We start from the raw sequence: 23788 nt of genomic DNA, 5'->3' as shown, positions 1-23788 counted from the left end.
CGATGGTTAAGAATACCTCACGGGTAATTAAAGAACGGGATGCTTGCATCAACAATACAAAGAATAAGCTCAGATACTTAATAGATTTGACGCTTACAAGAGACATTGCTAGAAAGTATTCAATAGCTTAATTGAAAAGTAACGATAGAATGACATTGTGACTTGACCTAGCTTTACCTCGTCGATGTGCTCTGTATAATACATAAGTAACGTTTGAAAAATATTGTCAATTTAAAAAGAAATGGCTGAAATGTGTTTTGTGGGGGATGGGTTGCTTGGAGGGTTGTGTTGCACGCGGGGTCAGTTAACGGGGATACAGTTGCCCGTGGGGTGTCGGTTATACAGGGGTTCAGTTACAAGGGGGATTCAGTTGCACGGGGGTTGAGTTAAATGGGAATTGAGTTCCACGAGAGTAGTGCTTTGTCGTGGTTTAGCCGTGAGGTCCCTTACCACAACCCCAAAGAGCTCCGATCCCCCCCCCCCCACCCCGAAGGAACCCCCGGTCCTCAAAGGTTCTCTAGGCTCCCAAAGGGGCCGTGGTCTACCTTGTAACTTTTACATTCTCTTGATTTTCAAAGTTCCGTTTGAAGCACTCTGTTGTTTTAAGCCAGTGTAATTTTTTCTTTACATGGTGTTCGTTCAAAAAAGCGAGAATTTCTGTTAAATAAATAATTCTTATATTTTTTCAGTTCAATTGAAGGCGAGTATTTCTGTTAAATAAATAATTGTTATACCTTTTAAAATGACTTCACGGGGTTTGAGGGGGCTCTGTTGTTTTAAGCCGTTTGATTTTTTCCAAACCCAAAATGCTTTTTTGTTATATGATAAATTGTGCCCCTTTTTTTCAATGAAGCGGATAAGTGCAATAGCCCCCCTTCTGAAAATAAAGCAAGATGGAGCGAAGGTGTATGTGTGTACACACAAGTACACACATGTACACACATGTATACACATTGCTAGAAGGTATTCAATAGCTTAATTGAACAGTAACGATAGAATGACATTGTGACTTGACCTAGCTTTACCTCGCCGATGTGGTCTGTATAATACATAAGTAACGTTTGAAAAGTTTTGTCAATTTAAAAAGAAATGGCTGAAAAGTGTTTTGAGGGGGATGGGTTGCATGGAGGGTTGAGTTGCACGAGGGTTCAGTTAAAGGGGATACAGTTGCACGGGGGTTTCGGTTATACAGGAGTTCAGTTACAAGGGGGATTCAGTTGCACGGGGGTTGAGTTAAATGGGAATTGAGTTCCACGAGAGTAGTGCTTTGTCGTGGTTTAGCCGTGAGGTCCCTTACCACAACCCCAAAGGGCTCCGATCCCCCCACCCCAACCCCGCAGGAACCCCCCGGTCCTCAAAAGGTAACTAGGCACCCAAAGGGGCCGTGGGTTACCATTTAACTTTTAAATTCTCTTGATTTAAAATTTCCGATTGAAGGACTATGTTTTTTTACGGGGGTTCAGTTAAAGGGGATACTGTTGCACGGGGGTTTCGGTTATACAGGGGTTCAGTTACAAGGGGGATTCAGTTGCACGGGGGTTGAGTTAAATGGGAATTGAGTTCCACGAGAGTAGTGCTTTGTCGTGGTTTAGCCGTGAGGTCCCTTACCACAACCCCAAAGGGCTCCGATGCCCCCACCCCACCCCCCCCGGGCCCCCCCCCCACAGTCCTCAAAGGTTCTCTAGGCTCCCAAAGGGGCCGTGGTTTACCAAACGAAAGTTTTTTTTTTAATGCGTTTATAAATCTTTTTTTTTTCAATTGAAAATTTCCTTTAAAAATTTTGAAAAAAAGCCAACCTCGCGATAATGTGTCACGAGTTAAAGATGAGACAGACGTTTGTTCTTTTAAATAATTAAATAAATAAAAACGGGGGTTCAGTTGTACAGGGTTTCGGTTATACAGGGGTTCAGTTAAAGAGGTCTCACTTGCACGAAGGTTCAGATGCATGGGGATTCACTTGCTTGGGGTTCAGTTACACGGGGATTCAGTTACAATGGAACCCACACAAAAAAACAATGGGAGCACACACAAAAGCCAAATTATCCCAGTGGCCTATGAGAAATCATGGGTTGCATGGGGGGTTGACTTGCACGGGGGTTCAGTTAAAGGGGGTACAGTTACACGGGAGTTTAGTTAAATTGGGTTGAGTTGCACGAGGGTTCAGTATCACGAGACTTCAGTAGCACGGGGGGGTTCAGTTGTACAGGGTTTCGGTTATACAGGGGTTCAGTTACATGGAGGGTATAGTGACACTTTAAAAGATGATTTAAAAGATGATTTTAGAAGATGAAACTCTGTGGTCGTTATAATACACAAGTTCCATTTGAACAGTGTTGTGAGGTCTCCTACCCCAACCCCAAAGGGTTCCGGTCCTCCTACCCCAACCCTGAAGGAAGCCAGCGGTCCTCAAAGGTCCCCCAAGCTCCCAAAGGACCACCCAGCCCTCAAGGGCTCCCTCAGACCCTCAAAGGCCCTCCCCGGGGCCCACGTCTTTCGTAGATGAATGTTGTCTGAAACTTATGTTTCGGGGTGTATGGGTTGCTATTTTTGACTTTTCGGAGTTGGATTTCTTAGTCTTTCATAGGTATGTGTTGTCTGAAACCTATGATTTGGGATGGATGGTTTGCTATTTTTTACTTTTCTGAGCTGGATTTCTTACCCCTTTCATAGGTGTGTGTGTTGTCGGAAAATTATGATTTGGGATGTGTAGTTTGCAAGTTGGACTTTTCAGAGCTAGATTTCTTAGTCTTTCGTTGTTGTGTGTTGTCTGAAATCTATGATTTGGGATGTGTGGGTTGCTTTTTTTTACTTTTCTGAGCTTTAGCCTAATTGCGTAGCTACTAAAGGAACATTTTGGTTGTATCTATTGGTATCAATATTCCGTTTTTTAGAGTTTAAGTTACTATTGAGCCTTACGTGCCTGAAATCATGAATTAGAATATTTAATTAGCTGTTTGGGTTTTCAGACATAGTTTTTTAGATGTTCATGAGTGTTGGTTCCTGGAGGGGTTTTATGACTCCTCGCTCCAATGAATTCAGATGGTTTTAGGACTCAGCCCCCTAGCCATAACTCCATTCAACCTTGAGCGAAGATATAAAAGTTTGATGAAGTATTTTTCTATTTAACAACTACCTTAATAACTTCCAAGATGATGGGACAGTATGACACAGAATTTATCAGTTACCGAGAGTTCAATGACTCCTCCCCGCAATGACTTCCAGGGGTTTTATGACTCCTCCCCACAATGAATTTAGATGGTTTTAAGACTCATCCCCCCTAGCCATAACTCCATTCAAACTTGAGCGAAGATATAAAAGTTTGATGAAGTATTTTTCTACTTAACAACTACATTAATAACTTCCAAGATGATAGGACTGTATGACACAGAATTTATCAGTTACCGATAGTTAAATGACTCCTCCCCGCTATGACTTCCTAGGGTTTTATGACTCCTCCACACAATGAATTCAGATATTTTTAGGACTCATCCCCCTAGCCATAACTCCATTGAACCTTGAGCGAAGAAATAAAAGTTTGATGAAGTATTTTTCTGCTTAACAACTACATTAATAACTTCCAAGATGATAGGACTGTATCACACAGAATTTATCAGTTTGAAAAAATCATCTTGTGGTGTTATATTTGAATTTGCATTTTTATTATTGTCTATGGAACGCGAAGAAATTAACTGTTATCATTGGATAGTGAACTATAACATGTTTGAGTATGATAAAAGCTTGTGGAGTACTACATCACGTCATATAAACAGACTAGGATTTTACGATAGAGTAATTACACCATTTAATAATGCTGGTCGGGAACTGAGAGATGTTCAGGAGGAAGTCAGTGAAATTTGCAGCTTTTTCGGGGTTGAAGCGCTCTACGTAAGGGGCAATGTACCTACAGATAAAGTTTTAATTCAAAAGTGTGACCCTAGGATTCCACTTTTCAATCTAGAAGAGTTTAAGTGTCATAAATTTGAAGGGTGTTATCACCGTCCTGAAGACGAGGTTAGGTTCTTCGCACAGTGGATACCTAAGAACATACCCGATCGTGATAAATCCATAAGACATGGTAAAAACTATTCTATATCATGGGACCATCGTTTGTGGATGTTTAAGAGTGAACTCTAAGTACTATTTTTTATGTAAACATTTGTTGTTGTGTTTTTTTTTCTCAAAAAAAATCTGTTAATACGTTTAAGCAATAAATATCTTAAGCTTAACCCGTCTTTATTCTTTAGAATAGTTCTATTGTAAGCAAGTACAATTTCTTTCTTGAAATCAACTATTGGATACACAATACTGAAATTTCATTCAGGAAATTATGAAGGAATTGTAAATAGGCAACACACTCACTCTTGAGGTCACCTCTTGTACACCCAATACAGAAATTTCATTAAAGAAATTATGAAAAAATTGTAAGTAAGTAGCAAATTCTTTCTTGAATTCACCTGCTGGATAAACAAAAAAGACATTTCGTTCAAGAAATTATGAGAAAATTCTAATTAAGTAACAAACTCTTAATTGTTTTCATGACTTAGATATAGGATGTAGAAATTTAATTCAAGAAATTATGAAAATATTTGTAAGTAAGTAAAAAACTCTTTATTGATTTCACCTCTTGGATATACAGTACAGATACTTCATTCAAGAAATTATCAGTCGTTTTATTACGGGTGATTGTTTTTTTTTACATGGTGTTAGTTAAAAAATAGTGGATTTCTTTTAAATAAATAATTGTTATACCTTTTAAAATAGCTTTACGGTTTTTGAGGGGCTCTGTCGTTTTATTCCATGTGATTTTTTCTTTACATTGTGTTCGTTCAAAAAGTGAGGATAATAAATAATTTTTATAACTTTTAAAATAGAATTAAGGGGTTTGAGGGGCTCTGTCGTTTTATTACGTGTTATTTTTTCTTTACATGGTGTTCGTTCAAAAAGCGAGGATTTCTGTTAAATAAATAATTCTTATATTTTTTTTCCGTTCAATTGAAAGCGAGGATTTCTGTTAAATAAATAATTGTTATACATTGATTTTGTCAATGCTATCCCAAGTATCTGTCAATAGATGTCGATAGAGAATTTATTCATTCTTATACCTAGATTTTCTCTATGTTAACATATCTATCCAATATATGATGTATGTAAATCCGTTTCTTACCTATTCGATGTTTTAATAGACATTCTAAACGTTCGATATGCTAGCTTACTCTAAAAATAATGAACACATAACAATGTAAAGTATAATATATTTTTAATGAAGTAATGTCGTGTAGAATTGAACAACTTTAGACATTTTGAATCTGTTCCATAAAATGGTTCACCATGAACTCTCTTGATAGTATAGCTATTGTCTTCTCTTAGTTCGTAATCAGTAGAATAATCATTATTCCATTTTGACTCAAACACAATTTTTATAGGTGTGTCATCGACAGGGTCAATATACTTTTCGTCTTTGGTATTATTTGATTCATTGACTGTTTGATCAATGGCAGTAACGTTTGCTGGTACTTTGTTTTTCATCGATTCATCTTTATATTCCTTAGTGATATTTTCAACCAATGCCCTTTTTATTTTTCTAGCAATTTCACTGTCTATTATCACACTATTTTTACACAGTGACAGTTCCGGCACGTAGACAGGATATGGTTTATGATATTAGTAGAAGAGTAGGCCTTTCTTTTCATCTTTGCTTTCGTTTGAATGCTAATACCCGAAAGCTGACGATATGATTTAACACTGGGTAACATGTTACCACAAGCACTAGCAAGAAGATGCCCCTCTTTATCAACTATTATTTTTATGTTGGCATTCTCTTTGAGTGTAATCATCTCCGGAGATCTCAATCTCGCATATCCACCATCATAAGAGTTGAATTTTTTTGGTACTCCAAAGAAATTCAATTCCTTACTGTCATGACAACGCACGCATACGTTTCCGATAGTACTACCACTTGTACTTAATTCAAATTTCAAATACTTCTCCATGTCAGCATTCAATACAAAAATAACACTATCATGTGAACACGTTTTCTTAAAATGCTTCATCTTCACTCTTTTAGAGATATTAGTTATGTGTTTATCGGTCCACTATGTAAAAAGTACTGATTTAATACATGCAATAAACTAGGTAGTGTCGATAACCGGCCATAGAGCAATAGTGGGAAAGCCACATCGTGTCTCAGGGACAAGCATAGAGTACAATTCATTCAAGAAATTATGAAAATATTGGTAAGTAAGTAATAAACACGCATTGAAACTACATACTATTTGCATGTCTTTCCTTGGCACCTTTCCAAACGAGTAGAGATCCCCCACTGGTTCCTACACATTGCAAAAAGTGAGCAATACGAAAACTAGACACCTTTCCAAACGAGAGGGGATTCCCCACTGGTTCCTACACATTGCAAAAAGTGAGCAGTACGAAAACTCCACGTTTTCAACCAGACTGGTTTTTTAGGGACCAATCAGAAGAGACATGCAAAGTCGACATAGCTTTATTTCATTTTTTTAAGGTTAATTTAGACGAGGTTACGTGCGCGCACGTAACCTAGTCTAAATTAACCTTATAAAATGAAATAACGCTATGTCGACTTGGCTTGTCTCTCCTGATTGATCCTTAAAAAACCAGTCTGGTTGAAAGCGTGGAGTGTTCGTACTGCTCACTTTTTGCAATGTTTAGGAACCAGTGGTGAATCCCCGCTCGTTTGTAAAGGTGCCAATTTTTCGTACTGCTCACTTTTTGCAATGTGTAGGAACCTGTGGGGGATCCCCGCTCGTTTGGAAAGGTGCCAAGGAAAGGCATGCAAATAGTATGTAGTTTCAAAACGCGTTTATTACTTACTTACAAATATTTTCATAATTTCTTGAATGAATTGTACTCTATGCTTGTCCCTGAGACACGATGTGGCTTTCCCACTATTGCTCTATGGCCGGTTATCGACACTTCCTAGTTTATTGCATGTATTAAATCAGTATTTTTTACACAGTGGAACGATAAACACATAATTAATATCTCTAAAAAAGTGAAGATGGAGCATTTTAAGAAAGTGTGTTCACATTATAATGTTATTCTAGCATTGAATGCTGACAAGGAGAAGTATTTAAACTATGAAATAATTACAAGTGGTAGTACTATCGGAAACGTATGCGTGCGTTGTCATGACAGTAAGGAATTGAATTTCTTTGGAGTACCAAAAAATTCAACTCTTATGATGGTGGATATGCGAGATTGAGATCTCCGGAGATGATTACACTCAAAGAGAATGCCAACATAAAAATAATAGTTGATAAAGAGGGGCATCTTCTTGCTAGTGCTTGTGGTAACATGTTACCCAGTGTTAAATCATATCGTCAGCTTTCGGGTATTAGCATTCAAACGAAAGCAAAGATGAAAAGAAAGGCCTACTCTTCTACTAATATCATAAACCATATCCTCTCTACGTGCCAGAATTGTTACCTGTGTAAAAATAATGTGATAATAGACAGTGAAATTGCCAGAAAAATAAAAAGGGCATTGGCTGAAAATATCACTAAGGAATATAAATATGAATCGATGAAAAACAAAGTACCAGCAAACGTTAATACCATTGATCAAACAGTCAGTGAACCAAATAATACCAAAGACGAAAAGCATATTGAGCCTGTCGATGACACACCTGTAAAAATTGTGTATGATTCAAAATGGAATAACGATTATTCTACTGATTACGAACTAAGAGAAGACAATAGCTATACTATCAAGAGAGTTCATGGTGAAGCATTTTATGGAACAGATTCAAAATGTCCAAAGTTGTTCAATTCTACACGACATTATTTCATTAAAAATATATTATACCTTACATTGTTATGTGTTCATTATTTTTAGAGTAAGCTAGCATATCGAACGTTTAGAATGTCTATTAAAACATCGGAAATGTAAGAAACGGATTTACATACATCATATATTGGATAGATAGGTTAACATAGAGAAAATCTAGGTATAAGAATGAATAAATTCTATATCGACATCTATTGACAGATACTTGGGATAGCATTGACAAAATCAATGTATAAAAATTTTTTATTTAAAAGAAATCCTCGCTTTCTATTGAACGTAAAAAAAATATAAGAATTATTTATTTAACATAAATCCTCGCTTTTTGAACGAACACCATGTAAAGAAAAAATCACACGGAATAAAACGACAGAGCCCCTCAAACCCCGTAAGGATATTTTAAAAGGTATAACAATTATTTATTATCCTCGCTTTTTGAACGAACACCATGTAAATAAAAAATCACATGGAATAAAACGACAGAGCCCCTCAAAACCCGTAAAGCTATTTTAAAAGGCATAACAATTATTTATTTAACAGAAATCTTCGTTTTCAATTTAATAGAAAAAATATAATAATTATTTTTTAACCAGAAATCCTCGCTTTTTGAACGAACACCATGTAAAAAAAAAATCACACGGAATAAAACGACTGATAATTTCTTGAATGAAGTATCTGTACTGTATATCCAAGAGGTGAAATCAATAAAGAGTTTGTTACTTACTTACAAATATTTTCATAATTTCTTGAATTAAATTTCTACATTCTATATCTAAGTTATGAAAACAATTAGGAATTTGTTACTTACTTAGAATTTTCTGATAATTTCTCGAACGAAATATTTTTTTTGTTTATCCAGCAGGTGAATTCAAGAAAGAATTTGCTACTTACTTACAAGTTTTTTATCATTTCTTTAATGAAATTTCTGTATTGGGTGTACAAGAGGTGACCTCAAGAGTGAGTGTGTTGCCTATTTACAATTCCTTCATAATTTCCTGAATGAAATTTCAGTATTTTGTATCCAATAGTTGATTTCAAGGAAGAAATTGTACTTGCTTAAAATAGAACTATGCTAAAGAATAAAGACGGGTTAAGCTTAAGATATTTATTGCTTAAACGTATTAACAGATTTTTTTTTAGAAAAAAAACACAACAACAAATGTTTACATAAAAAATAGTACTTAGAGTTCACTCTTATACATCCACAAACGATGGTCCCATGATATAGAATAGTTTTTACCATGTCTTATGGATTTATCACGATCGGGTATGTTCTTAGGTATCCACTGTGCGAAGAACCTAACCTCGTCTTCAGGACGGTGATAACCCCCTTCAAATTTAGGACACTTAAACTCTTCTAGATTGAAAAGTGGAATCCTAGGGTCTTACTTTTGAATTAAAACTTTATCTGTAGGTACATTGCCCTTTACGTAGAGCGCTTCAACCCCGAAAAAGCTGCAAATTTCACCGACTTCCTCCTGAACATCTCTCAGTTCCCGACCAGCATTATTAAATGGTGTAATTACTCTATCGTAAAATCCCAGTCTGTTTATATGACGTAATGTAGTACTCAACAAGCTTTTATCGTACTCAAACATGTTATAGTTCATTATCCAATGATAACAGTCAATTTCTTCGATTTCCATAGACAATAATAAATAAGCACATTTAAATATAACATCACAAGATGATTTTTTAAGCCGATAAATTCTGTGTCATACAGTTCTATCATCTTGGAAGTTATTAATGTAGTTGTTAAGTAGAAAAATACTTCATCATACTTTTATATCTTCGCTCAAGATTGAATGGAGTTATGGCTTGGAGGGGTGAGTCCTAAAACCATCTGAATTCATTGTGGGGAGGAGTCATAAAATCCCTGGAAGTCATTGCGGGGAGGAGTCATTGAACTCTCGGTAACTGATAAATTCTGTGTCATACAGTCCTATCATCTTGGAAGTTATTAATGTAGTTGTTAAGTAGAAAAATACTTCATCAAACTTTTATATCTTCGCTCAAGGTTGAATAGAGTTATGGCTAGGGGGATGAGTCCTAAAACCAACTGAATTCATTGGAGGGAGGAGTCATAAAACCCCTCCAGGAACCTAACACCCATGAACATCTAAAAAACTTTGTCTGAAAACCCAAACAGCTAATTAAATATTCTAATTCATGATTTCAGGCACGTAAGGCTCAATAGTAACTTAAACTCTAAAAAACGGAATATTGATACCAATAGATACAACAAAAATGTTCCTTTAGTAGCTACGCAATTAGGCTAAAGCTCAGAAAAGTAAAAAAAAGCAACCCACACATCCCAAATCATAGATTTCAGACAACACACAACAACGAAAGACTAAGAAATCTAGCTCTGAAAAGTCCAACTTGCAAACTACACATCCCAAATCATAATTTTCCGACAACACACACACCTATGAAAAGGGTAAGAAATCCAGCTCAGAAAAGTCAAAAATAGCAAACCATCCATCCCAAATCATAGGTTTCAGACAACACATACCTATGAAAGACTAAGAAATCCAACTCCGAAAAGTCAAAAATAGCAACCCATACCCCCGAAACGTAAGTTTCAGACAACATTCATCTACGAAAGACTCGGGCCCCGGGGAGGGCCTTTGAGGGTCTGAGGGAGACCTTGAGGGCTGGGTGGTCCTTTGGGAGCTTGGGGGGCCTTTGAGGACCGCTGGCTTCCTTCAGGGTTGGGGATAGGAGGACCGGAACCCTTTGGGGTTGGGGTAGGAGACCTCACAACACTGTTAAAATGGAACTTGTGTATTATAACGACCACAGAGTTTCATCTTCTAAAATCATCTTTTAAATCATCTTTTAAAATGTCAATCTATCCTCCATGTAACTGAACCTCTGTATAATCAAAACCCTGTACAACTGACCCCCCCCGGTCTACTGTATTCTCGTGATACTGCACACGCGAGCCCCTCAACCCAAGTTAACTCCACCCCTGTGTAACTGTACCCCCTTTAACTGAACCCCCGTGCCAGTCAACCCCCCATGCAACCTCTGATTTCTCGTAGGCCACTGGGCTAATTTGGCTTTTGTGTGTGCCCCCATTGTTTTTTTGTGTGGGTTCCATTGTAACTGAATCCCCGTGTAACTGAACCCCAAGCAAGTGAATCCCCATGCATCTGAACCTTCGTGCAAGTGAGACCTCTTTAACTGAACCCCTGTATAACCGAAACCCTGTACAACTGAACCCCCGTTTTTATTTATTTAATTATGTAAAAAATCAAAAGTCTGTCTCATCCTTAACTCCTTACTCTTTATTGTGAAGTTGGCTTTTTTTTCACAATTTTTAACGAAAATTTTCAATTGAAAAAAAAGATTTTTCAAAGCATTAAAAATAAAAATTTTCGTTTGGTAAACCACGGCCCCTTTGGGAGCCTAGAGAACCTTTGAGGACTGGGGGGGTTCCTTCGGGGTTGGGGTGGGGGGATCGGAGCCCTTTGGGGTTGTGGTAAGGGACCTCACGGCTAAACCACGACAAAGCACTACTCTCGTGGAACTCAATTCCCATTTAACTCAACCCCCGTGCAACTGAATCCCCCTTGTAACTGAACCCCTGTATAACCGAAACCCCCGTGCAACAGTATCCCCTTTAACTGAACCCCCGTAAAACAACAGAGTCCTTCAAACAGAACTTTGAAAATCAATAGAATTTAAACGTTACACGGTAAACCCCGGCCCCTTGGGTAGCCTCGCGACCCTTTGAGGCCCGGGGGGTGCCTGCAGGGTGGGGGGGGGGGGAACAGAGCCCTTTGGGGTTGTGGTAAGGGACCTCACGGCTAAACCACGACAAAGCACTACTCTCGTGGAACTCAATTCCCATTTAACTCAACCCCCGTGCAACTGACTCCCCCTTGTAACTGAACTCCTGTATAACCGTAACCCCCGTGCAACTTTATCCCCTTTAACTGAACCCTCGTGCAACTCAACCCTCCATGCAACCCATCCCCCTCAAAACACTTTTCAGCCATTTCTTTTTAAATTGAAAATACTTTTCAAACGTTACTTATGTATTATACAGACCACATTAGCGAGGTAAAGCTATGTCAAGTTACAATGTCATTCTATCGTTACTTTTCAATTAAGCTATTGAATACCTTCTAGCAATGTGTATACATGTGTGTACATGTGTGTACTTGTGTGTGTACACACATACACCTTCGCTCCATCTTGCTTTCTTTTCAGAATGGGGGTTATTGCACGTATCCGCTTCCTTGAAAAAAAGGCAAAATTTAGCATGTAACAAAAATGCATTTTGGGTTTGGAAAAAATCAAACGGCTTAAAACAACAGAGCCCCCTCAAACCCCGTGAAGTCGTTTTAAAAGGTATAACAATTATTTATTTAACAGAAATACTCGCCTTCAATTGAACGGAAAAAATATAAGAATTATTTATTTAACAGAAATTCTCGCTTTTTTGAACGAACACCATGTAAAGAAAAAATTACACTGGCTTAAAACAACTGAGTCCTTCAAACGGAACTTTGAAAATTAAGAGAATGTAAAAGTTACAAGGTAAACCCCGGCTCCTTTGGGGGCCTAGAGACCGTTTGCGGACGGGGGGGTCCCTGGGGGGTGGGGGGGGGGGGCATCGGAGCCCTTTGGGGTTGTGGTAAGGGACCTCACGGCTAAACCACGACAAAGCACTACTCTCGTGGAACTCAATTCCCATTTAACTCAACCCCCGTGCAACTGAATCCCCCTTGTAACTGAACCCGTGTATAACCGACACCCCCCGTGCAACTGTAACCCCTTTAACTGAAACCACATGCAGCTCACCCCGCCAAGCAACCCAACCCCCACAAAACACATTTCAGACCTTTCTTTTTAAATTGACAATATTTTTCAAACGTTACTTATGTATTATACAGAGCACATCGACGAGGTAAAGCTAGGTCAAGTCACAATGTCATTCTGTCGTTACTTTTCAATTAAGCTATTGAATACTTTCTAGCAATGTCTCTTGTAAGCGTCAAATCTATTAAGTATCTGAGCTTATTCTTTGTATTGTTGATGCAAGCATCCCGTTCTTTAATTACCCGTGAGGCATTCTTAACTATCGCAAAACCTTTACGCAAATATCTTTTCGCAAAAAATTCGCAAATCTCGTAAACTAAAGAAGTAATTACCCTTTTCAAAAACATTAGTCCTTCTATTAATGAACCCATGAAACGAAACCAGTCTTATAGCATCACACAATCTCGCTCCTAGTTCCAAAAATGGAATGCATGTAGAGTTCGTAGTAATAGGTTTAAAAACCTATTAGCAAAGTTTAAAAAAAAAAAACCTACTAATCAACTTACAGATGAATGACCACGGATTACTTTCTCTAATCGACTGACACTCAAAAAATCGATGTCATAATAAAAAAAAACATGTCTGCCAAGCCATGTAGAGCTCATTGTAATAGGCAAATGACCCTGGTAACCCAATTACTTGAAAGTACACACACAACCTGTTTGGTACGGAGGGGCCATAGAATTCAAAAGATGGATACTACTGATATATATCAAAATTTGTGAACGGCGTGCAATTTTTCCCATGAAAATATAAATAGGTCATTTACAAAGTTGTCACTGGTGTCCTAGTAATTACTCTGTACTTTAGGTTTTTTCCCCATTTCTTAGATGGAGAGCTGGAAAAAATTCTCCGGGAAAAATTACACAAAAGATTTTCTTGTGTGAATAAGGGTATTGGGGGTATACATTTCCAGGATAGACTGAATGTCATTTTATGTCTCAAATTCCTCTCATAAAGTGATGTTGTGTTTCCTAGTACTGCTTATTAAAACTGATAACCATAGAAAACGAGTATAGGTTGATACCGCTTTTATGTGCGTATAGTTTTGGAACCTTTCAACTATGCTGAACAAATAGCTCAACAAATATCTCAAAATTTTAATCGACAAATTTTTGAGGAAAAAGGGACGTGTGGGGGGGAGGCTGGTTGTCCTCCAATTCTTTTGATCACATAAAAAGAGGACTAGAAATTTTAATTTCCGTTCAAAAGAGCCCTTTCCCAATGTCCTAGGACTAATGGTTCGATACAAACATCCCGGGAAAAAAAGACACATCCGTGATCATCCTTATGACAAAAAAAAATCAACATTTTTCAAACAGTTCGTGGTAACGAACTGTAAGTAAGGAACAATTGGGCTAAATAGTCACCAAAACTCTAGAAACGGAATTTTAATAACAACAAATGCATCAAAAGGATTAGCTTGTTATTTTGATTCCAAATATATAAGATTTATCTAGTTCAGTGTTACCCATCAAAAGTTACGAGATTAAGAGCAAAGTGCATGATTTTTGAAATAGGGGGAAAACACTCCCTTAGTGAAAATAACATCATCAGATTCAGCATACCTGAGAACCCCACTGTAGAAGTTTCAAGCTTCTATCTGCAAAAATGTGGAATTTTGTATTTTTGCCAGAAGACAGATCACGGATGCGTGTTTATTTCTCTTTTTTTCCAGGGGTGATTATATCATAATAATGGTCCTAGAAGATCGGGAGAGGGTGCATTCGAACGAAAATTAAAAGTTCTAGTGCCCTTTTTAAGTGACCAAAAGATTGAAGGGTATTTGGGCCGCCTCCTACGCCCACTTTTCCCAAAATTATCTATTTAAAATTTTGAGATAGCCATTTTGCTGAGTATAGTTAAAAAATCGAATAATAATGTCTTTAGGTTTAAAATGACCCCCCCCCCACAGTCCGTGGGGAGAGGCCTGTAAGCTATGAAATTTGCCCATTTCTACGTACACTAATTGGGAGGTATACAGACATTATTTGGGGGAGAGGGGTGCTTAAGCTGGATTTCATTAGGGGTAATCTTCCTTGGGGAGGGACATTACTGTGGGTTAAATATTCCGATACTTGTCTGTTAAATGAAACACATTCAAGAATTACGACGCGTAATATCTAACAGTAACCGATTTGCCTCATAGGAATAGGTTTATGATTTGGTTATTGAGTGAGAAAAACAACTATGTAGCTATATTTTAATTAAACATATAATGTATAGAGGTGATACCTTATAGAGGCGGCCTGCTTTTTCATAATTCTTTGTCGTAGTTTCCATAATTTTCTTTCTAAAATATCATATTATCATCGTGTTTTGCCAAAACATGATGATAATCATTTTGGCAATTTTGGCAAAACAATTTTGGCATATTTCATTAGTATAAAACTAGCTTCACTTCTTGGGTGTGTTTCGTTTAAGAGACAAGCACCAATATTCCAGGGGAAATGTTACACCGGGTGGATTTGACAGAATTACAATGCAAAATTCTTTTTAATTGTCTGACTTTCTCTTTGCAAATTTTTCATGTGGAGATGTTCCGGAGGAATTACCCAGGGGCTTTTTTCCACATGTTTTGATTTCCAGGAAATTATTTCTACGAAAGTGGGCATTTCTGGAGTGATCGAGAAACCGAGAAACCGATTACTTGCGTGCACGTAACCTAGTCTAAATTAACCTTTAAAACGAAAAGAAGCTATTTTTGTTGTTGGTTTGTTTGTTGGTTTACTGTCTTTATTGGTTTGTATGTCTAAAGTGCCTATCTTTATCTGTTTGTATGTCTGAATCTATTCATTTGTATTTGTCTCTCACTCTCTTTGACTGTGTGTCTGGGCGGGCGTTTGCTTATTGCAGTGCACGTCTTTCTCGGTTTGTATGTCTGAATCTATGTATTTGTATGTGTTTCTCACTCTCTTTGTCTGTGTGTGTCTGGGCAGGTGTTTGCTTATCCCAGTGCCTGTCTTTCTCGGTTTATATGTCTGAATCTATGTATTTTTATGTGTCTCTCACTCTTTTTGCTTGTGTGTTTGGGCGGGGTGTTTGCTTGTCCCACTTCCTGTTTGTATGTCAACACATATTTGTATGTGTTTCGCACTCTCTTTGTCTGTTTGTCTGGGTTGGTGTTTGCATGTAACAGTGTTTTCCTCCGATTGTTTTTGTGTCTGAAATGTATGTCTCTTTTACACTTCACTCCGAAAACTGTATGATTGCAGAGACTGCTCACTCTTTTGCTTGTGTGCTTGGGTGGTTGTTGTCATGTCCCATAGCCTGTATACCATAGTTTGTGTGTCTGAATCTATGTATTTGTCTGTGTTTCACACTCTCTTTGTTTGTTTGTCTGGCTTGGTGTTTGCAAGTCCCAGTGTTTGTCTTTGTTGGTTTTGTATGTCTGAAGTGTCTGTCTTTCTCGGATTGTATGCGTGAATCTATGTATTTGTATGTGTCTTTTATTCTTTTTTGCTTGTATGTCTGGGCGGATGTTTGCTTGTTCCAGTGCATGTATTTCGCGGTTTAGTTGTCTGATTTTAAGTATTTGTATGTGTTTGACACTCTCTTTGCCAGTGTGTGGGGGCATGTGTTTGCTTATCCCAGTGCCTGTCTTTGTTGGTTTGTATTTCTGAATCTATTTATTTGTATGTGTCTCTCACTTTTTTTGCTTGTGTGTTTGGGCGGGTGTTTGCTTATTCCGGTGCATGTCTTTCTCGGTTTGTATGTCTAAATCTATGTATTTGTATGTGTTTCACACTCTCTTTGTTTGTTTGTCCGGTTTAGTCTTTGCAAGTCCTAGTGTTTGTCCTTAAAGGTTTGCATATGTGAAATTTCTGTATCTGTCGCTTCATGGGTCTCAATCTATTTGTTTTTAGGTATCACTTACTCGTTTTGATTGTGTTTTAGGGCATGCTCTTGCTTATTCCACTGCATGTTTTTCTCAGTTTGTATATCTGAATCTTTGTGTTTGTATGTGTTTCACACTCTCTTTGTGTGTTTGTCTGGGTTGGAGTTTGCGAGTCCAAGTGTTTTTATCTTTTGATTTGTGAGTCTGAAGTGTCTGTCTTTGTCGTCTCATAGAACTGACTCTATGTATTTGTATTTTCCTCTAACTCTTTTTTCATGTATGTCATTGTAGATTTTTTCTAATTCCAGTGCATGTCTTTCTCGGTTTGTCTGTCTGAACTCACGTATTTGTATGTGTTTCTCACTCTCTTTGCCAGTGTATGCGGGCATGTGTTTGCTTTGGTTTGGTGTTTGCAAGTCCAAGTGTTTGTCTTTGTTGGTTTGTATGTCAGAAGTGTCTGTCTTTCTCGGTTTGCGTGTCTGAATCTATGTATTTGTATATGTCTCTCACTCTTTTTGATGTGTATGTTTGGGAAGGTGTTTGCATGTTCCAGTGCCTGTGTTTGTCAGTTTTTATATCTGAAGCTTTGTACTTGTGTATATCACTCACTCTCTTTGTTTGTTTCTCAGTGTTGGTGTTTGCTAGTACCAGTTTTTCTCTTTGTTGGTTTGTATGTCAGAAGTGTCTGTCTTTCTCGGTTTGTGTTTCTGAATCTATATATTTGTATGTGTATCTCACTCTTTTTGCTTGTATGTCTGGGCGGGTGTTTGCTTATCCCAATGCATGTCTTTTACTGTTTTTATATCTGAATCTATATTTTTGTGTGTGTTACTAACTTTCTTTGCCTATGTGTATCTGTGCAGGTGTTTGCTTGTCCCACTGCCTGTCTTTCTCGGTTTGTATGTCTGAATCTATGTATTTGTGTGTGTCTCTCACGCTTTTTGCTTGTGTGTCTGGGCGGGTATTTGCTTATCCCACTGCCTGTCTTTCTCGGTTTGTATGGCTAAATATATGTATTTGTATGTTTTTCACACTCTCTTTGTCTGTTTTTCTGGGTTGGCGCTTGCAAGTTCCTAGTGTTTGTCTTTGTTGGTTTGTATGTCTGTCTTTCTTGGTTTGTATGTGTGAATTTATGTATTTGTATGTGTCTCTCACTCTTTTTGCTTGTGTGTCTGGGCGGGTGTTTGCTTATTCCAGTACATATCTTTCTTTGTTTGTGTGTCTGAATCTAGGTATTTGTATGTGTTTCTCACTCTTTTTGCCAGTTTGTGCGGGCATGTGTTTGCTTATCCTAGTGCCTGTCTCTTTCGGTTTGTATTTCTGAATCTATATATTTGTATGTGTCTCTCACTCTCTTTGCTTGTGTGTTTGGGCGGGTGTTTGCTTATTCCAGTGCATGTCTTTCTCGGTTTGTATGTCTGAATCTATGTATTTGTATGTGTTTCTAACTCTCTTTGCCTGTGTGTGTCTGGGCAGGTGTTTGCTTATCCCCGTGCCTGTCTTTCTCGGTTTGTATGTCTGAATATATGTATTTGTATGTGTCTCTCACTCGTTTTGCTTGTGTGTTTGGGCTGGAGTTTGCTAGTCCCACTGCCTGTCTTTCTTGGTTTGTATGTCTGAATCTATGTATTTGTATGTTTTTCACACTCTCTTTGTCTTTTTGTCTGGGTTTCGGTTTGCATGTCCTATTGTTTTGATGTTTTTGTTTGTATGTCTTTCTTTGTTGTTTTGTGTGCTTCACTCTATGTGATCATATGTGTCTCTTACTTGTTTTTATTTGTTTCTTGTGCAGGTTCTTGCAGTTCCAGTCTTCTACGGTTTGTGTGTATAACTCGACGTATAGGTGTGTAATTTAAACTCATTGTATTATTTTGTCTATGTTTGCTTTTGCATGTCCTAGTGTATCTCTTTGTTGGTTTGTATGTCTGTCTTTCTCGGTTTGTATGTGTGAATCTATGTATTTGTATGTGTCTCTCACTCTCTTTGCCTGTGTGTGTCTGGGCTGGTGTTTGCATATCTCAGTGCCTGTCTTTCTCGGTTTGTATGTCTGAATCTATATATTTGTTTCTGTTTTTGTCTCTCTCACTTCCTTTGCTTGTGTTTCTGGGCGGGTGTTTGCTTATATCAATGCCTGTCTTTGTTGGTTTGTATGTCAAAATCTATATATTTGCCTGTGTTTTCCTCTCTCTCACTCTCTTTCCCTGTTTGTCTAGGCGGATGTTTGCTTCTCCCCGTGCCTGTCTTTCTCGGTTTGTATGTCTGAATCTATATATTTGTATGTATTTTTGTCTTTCTCACCTCCTTTGCTTATGTGTCTGGGCGGGTGATTGCTTATCTCAATGCATGTATTTTTTGGTTTGTATTTCTGAATCTATATGTTTGCATGTGTTTTTTTCTCTCTCACTCTCTTTGCCTATGTGTCTAGACTGATGTTTGCTTCTCCCCATGCCTGTCTTTGTCGGTTTGTATGTCTAAATCTATGTATTTGTATGCGTTTTTGACTCTCTCACTCTCTTTGCTTGTGAATCTGGGTGGGTATTTGCTTCTATCAGTGTCTGTCTTAGCTTACCCTAGAAATAATGGGAATACAACCAAGTAATAGATAACATATTTTTAATGAAATAATGACATTTAGAATATTAATATAAATATATGGTTGATACAATATTATACATTAGTAATATCAATGAACTACTTTGAAAATTTTGAATTTTCTCCATAAAATAGTTCACCATGTTCTCTCTTGATGCTGTAGCTATTGTCATCTCTTAGCTTGTAATCAGTAGAATAATCATTATTCCATTTTGAGTCATACAACATTTTTACTGGTGTGTCATCGACAGGCTCAATATCCGTTTCGTCCTCGGTATTATTTGGTACAATGACGGGTTGATCAATGATGTTAGTAACGTTGCTGGCACTTTTTTTTCATCGATTCATCTTTATATTCCTTAGTGATATTTTCTACCAATGCCCTTTTTATTTTTCCGGCAATTTCACTGTCTATTACAACATTATTTTTACACAGGTAACAGTTCCGGCATGTAGACAAGATATGGTTTATGATATTAGTAGAAGATTAGGCGTTTCTTTTCCCCTTTGCTTTCATTCGAATATTTTCACCGGAAAGATGGCAATAAGATCTATCAACGGGTAACATGTTACCAGAACCATTAGCAAGGAGTTGTCCTCTATCATCGACGATTATTTTTATGTTGGCATTCTCTTTGAGTACTAACTTCTCTGGAAATGATACTTTCGCATATGCAGAATGTGTATAATTGAAATTCTTGGGTACTCCAAAGAAATTTAATTCCTTACTGTCATGACAACGCACGCATACGTTTCCGATAGTGCTACCACTTGTACTTTTTTCATAGTTCAAACACTTCCCCTTGTCAGCATTCAATGCTACAATAACACTAAATTTGAACACATTTTTACTGGGGGGTCATCCACATGTTCAATATGCATTTCATCTTTGCTATTATTTGGTTCATTGATTGTTTGATCAATGGTAGTGTCGTTTGCTGGCACTTTGTTTTTCATCGATTCATCTTTATATTCCTTAGTGATATTTTCTGCCAATACCCTTTTTATTTTTCTTGCAGTTTCACTGTCTATTATCACATTATGTTTACACAGGTAACAGTCCCGGCACGTAGACAAGATATGGTTTATGATATTAGTAGAAAAGTATGCCTGTCTTCCTTTTATCTTCCGTTGAATGTTAATACCCGAATGCAAAAAGTTGGGGGGAGGAGTCCCTTGGAGGTTGAAGATAAATGAGCTTTAGAGGTTGAGCTCCCTGGTGGTTAGGGTGATTGGTGCTTATGATCCTAGACGGTTCATACTCATATATACCTCACTACTTGATTTGCATGGATTTCTAAGGGTTGTTCTGAATTTCATTATTAAAAGTCTTTTCATGACATCTACATCTGTATTAGTATCAACTTTTTAGTATACTATAACGTTAGATCATATTTTATATTGACAACACTGTTCAAACGGTACTTGTGTATTATACAGAACACATCGGTGAACTAAAGCTAGGTCAACTCACAGGGTCATTTTATCATCTTTAACCATTCCCATAGATTGGTGCTATTCCAAATTTATAATGAATAAGCTATGAGTTAACACCCTTTCGGGTTTACCCTAAGTGCTAATCAGTTTAACCCTTTTTTACCATCTTCATACGATCCAATCACTAATTAGGAACATTCACACCCCTATTATTCAATCAACAATTAAGATCGTTCATACAGTCTAATTCGCAAATGCTATACCCTTTTTCGCTAACATAGTTTTTTTGGGTAACTGATTTAACACCATACGCCAATCAATTCTAGACAAGAGGGAGGATATCTTTAGCCTAGAGGTTATTTCTGTTTGACAATTTTTGAGTCAGAAACATGCTCGGCTTGGATGTATCTTTAGTAAAAACATTATTTATACGAAAAACATGATTTTCTTACCCTAAGACTGAAACCAGTATTTTTTTACAGAAGGCTCACTAAACCTTTTGAATACGTAATGTGATGATCAAAAGTTTTGGCACTGAAAGGTGTTGGCTCAGAAACCCGTCTGATTGCATCACACAATCTCGTCCATAGTTCCAAATATAACATGCTCGGTCACTTTATAGGTCCATAATATAAAGGGATTGGTCGCTTTATACCATCTAGTTCTGTACCTTTATATAAGACACTACTCATTTCATTTGTTTTGGCCCTAAATCTTTTTAAAACAATACCATAAAATTCATTAACTTGGGACTTAGCTCATTTTTAGGCAAAAAAGAGTAAAAAAAAAATGCGGCAAAATTCCACAATTTGAAATTAGCTACCTTTAATACATAGGCAGAAGTTAGCTGATTTTGTGCAATGAGACATGACTTGGCTTGCTTTTTGCAATGAGTTAGTCCTCAATTACAGTTTAAAAAAATGCTAATATCCATTTGGAATGGGCCAGCCAGATATGAATATCCAAGGAGACCCCTCAAATGTTAGATTGCTGACCTTTATGGTCCAACCAGTAGCAGCCTAAAGTTTCATAGTTCGGGGAATCAACAACTTTGGATAAAAAGACGCACAGTTTGCATCTTATTTGATGATAATTATGTAAGGATTTTCAATATGGATTTTCGGAGCAACAAGGTGGTCCCGTGTCTATCTAAATTTACACCTTATCCACCACTAAACTAGTAGCAGAAAAGCAATGTCTAATATTTTATCTTTTCTGAACCAGAATCATGCAGCAATTTTAATTTAATTTACGGAGGACCGGAGCGATCCGATGCCTCTCCCCGTAAGCCCTACTCCCCTTGTTACTTTTATGTGAAAAACGCTTTGCATATAGTTCAAATTGAAGCTATTCAACGGTTCCAATCTCTGTTATTTGAGAACCAATGTGGCCCTGTTGTCTCTTCAACATACTCTACCCATTTCTCCGTCCGCTTTTAGCAGAGTGGCTTGTATTTTACAGCGTTTTTTGAAACAAAATCCAGCTTGAACTTTCAAACTAAAAGATTAAAGTCCAATATGGACCAATGGCATACTTTTACAGCCCTCTCCATCCACAAAAACCCTATCCCAACACGTTCTTTTCAGCAGAAAAACAGGCAGGTTTTTTTCCAGTGATTGATTCCAAACATACAGAACAAGTACCTCGGACCAGTAGGGCATTATAATGGTGTTATTGAGAGGCTTAGCCTTTTGAAAAAATACTCTGAACCTCTTGAAACTCCTATGGCAAGTATTTTGGGCAAAGAGAACAAAGAGATCGAATGTTCATAGACGTAGGCGTTATCTGAGACCAAGTCACCTTCAACGCCGCAAATCCTTCGTCCAGAGATTCACCAAAACTACACAAGCTTGAAGCATTTTAGCCACTGGATCGTGATGGTCAATGGTCCATGGTTTCTTGGGGGAGAGAGGCTCATTCAGCGTAGCCATCGATACTCCCCACGCTCCAAGCTGTTTTAGTAGAAAGATAGACTTTTGGCAATTTTTTGCGAGAGTTATGGAAGGAAACGCAAGGGTGTCGGTCTTTATTATTAGAACCCCTAAGTTGACCTGTGGCCCCTCTAACAATCCTTCCATTGCCAGATTCTGGCAAAGAGATAGGTAATTGGAATCTTTCCTGAGAAAAATTATTGGACAATTTTCAATTTGTATCATCGAAATTCCAATCTGGCCTCTCCAAGACCCCACCCCCACCTGCTCCTATCCCTATGTCCCATTTTTGTACCAGATAGTCACGTTTCTTACACAATGTTTTAAGCGGAATCGTGCAGCGACTTTAAAAGTGTAAAAAAGTAGGAAATAACCCCTCCAACAACCACCTGCCCATTCTTCCTTCAGCTTCATAGCACAAAGGAAGAGCATGATAGACCTTGCTTGAGTCACAATCAAGTAAAGATTTTCAGCATGTTTTATTAGGGCCAAAAAATAGGCAATTGGCCCTCCAATACGACCTCCACTGCCAACTCGTCAGCAGAACGGTAGGAAAGTTTTTTCTTTCACCTGTAGGCTTCAAACTTCTGCTGCATGTTTTTGCAATCCCTCTCACCCATACCAACGGCTATTTTTCAGAAGAAAGTTAGACATTTGCACATTGTCTCAAAGTAGAATCAGGTGACGACTTTCGATTCATGTGGTTTAAAGTATCCTATCTGCGTTTCATTGAATTGTTTGGAAAACGACTCTTAAAAAAAAAATACGGCAAAAAGGTCGATCAAAAACATTGTCACAATATTTAGATTTTTTTTTGTTTAGAATCTTTCCCGTTCCATGCAAAGCCATTTCTGTATATTTCTGTTCACATTCCGTTCGAATTGATATACTATTGCACTTTTGCTCATCTTACCTTTAATAGTGCTCATAAATTTTCCTTGCAAAACCTTCCTTGAAAAATCTTTATGTAAAGGACAAAATTTTTTCAGATATGCTAAAAAGGCAATGTAGATGAATACTTAGTATCTGTTTAATCGAATGAATTGGGCTCTTTACCAGGTTTTCCAGTGGCTTAACATCAGTTACTACGCATCTTCAGTTAGATTTTGTTCATTTTGAGTTTCATTTGTTCCCTAAGAATATTCCTGTTCGTCTTAAGTGTGATGTAAAATAAGAGCTGGAGTTAGGTTTATCTCAGGGGAGGGGGGAGCAAATGTAGACTTTGCCGCCCCTTGCCAAAGCATCAATACTTTAAATATTACAATTCTTACCCAGAAATATTGCAATTGAAGGTTGTTTTTCCGCCGGGTGTGCCGCCCGTAGTGCTTGCCCCCACTAC

General features: G+C 37.6%; 1 protein-coding gene across 1 annotated transcript in view; it reads left to right on the top strand.

Moving 5' to 3' along the window:
• RyR (Ryanodine receptor) overlaps positions 1 to 23788 on the top strand; it is a 602377-nt gene that overhangs the window by 26457 nt on the left and 552132 nt on the right.

The sequence above is a fragment of the Artemia sp. Qi Xiang Cuo genome, chromosome 8 (genome assembly GCF_049724085.1).
Source record: "Artemia sp. Qi Xiang Cuo chromosome 8, ASM4972408v1, whole genome shotgun sequence".
Taxonomy (NCBI): domain Eukaryota; kingdom Metazoa; phylum Arthropoda; class Branchiopoda; order Anostraca; family Artemiidae; genus Artemia; species Artemia sp. Qi Xiang Cuo.
Note: the sequence above shows the minus strand (reverse complement) of the source record. Positions and strands in the feature narration are given on the sequence as shown.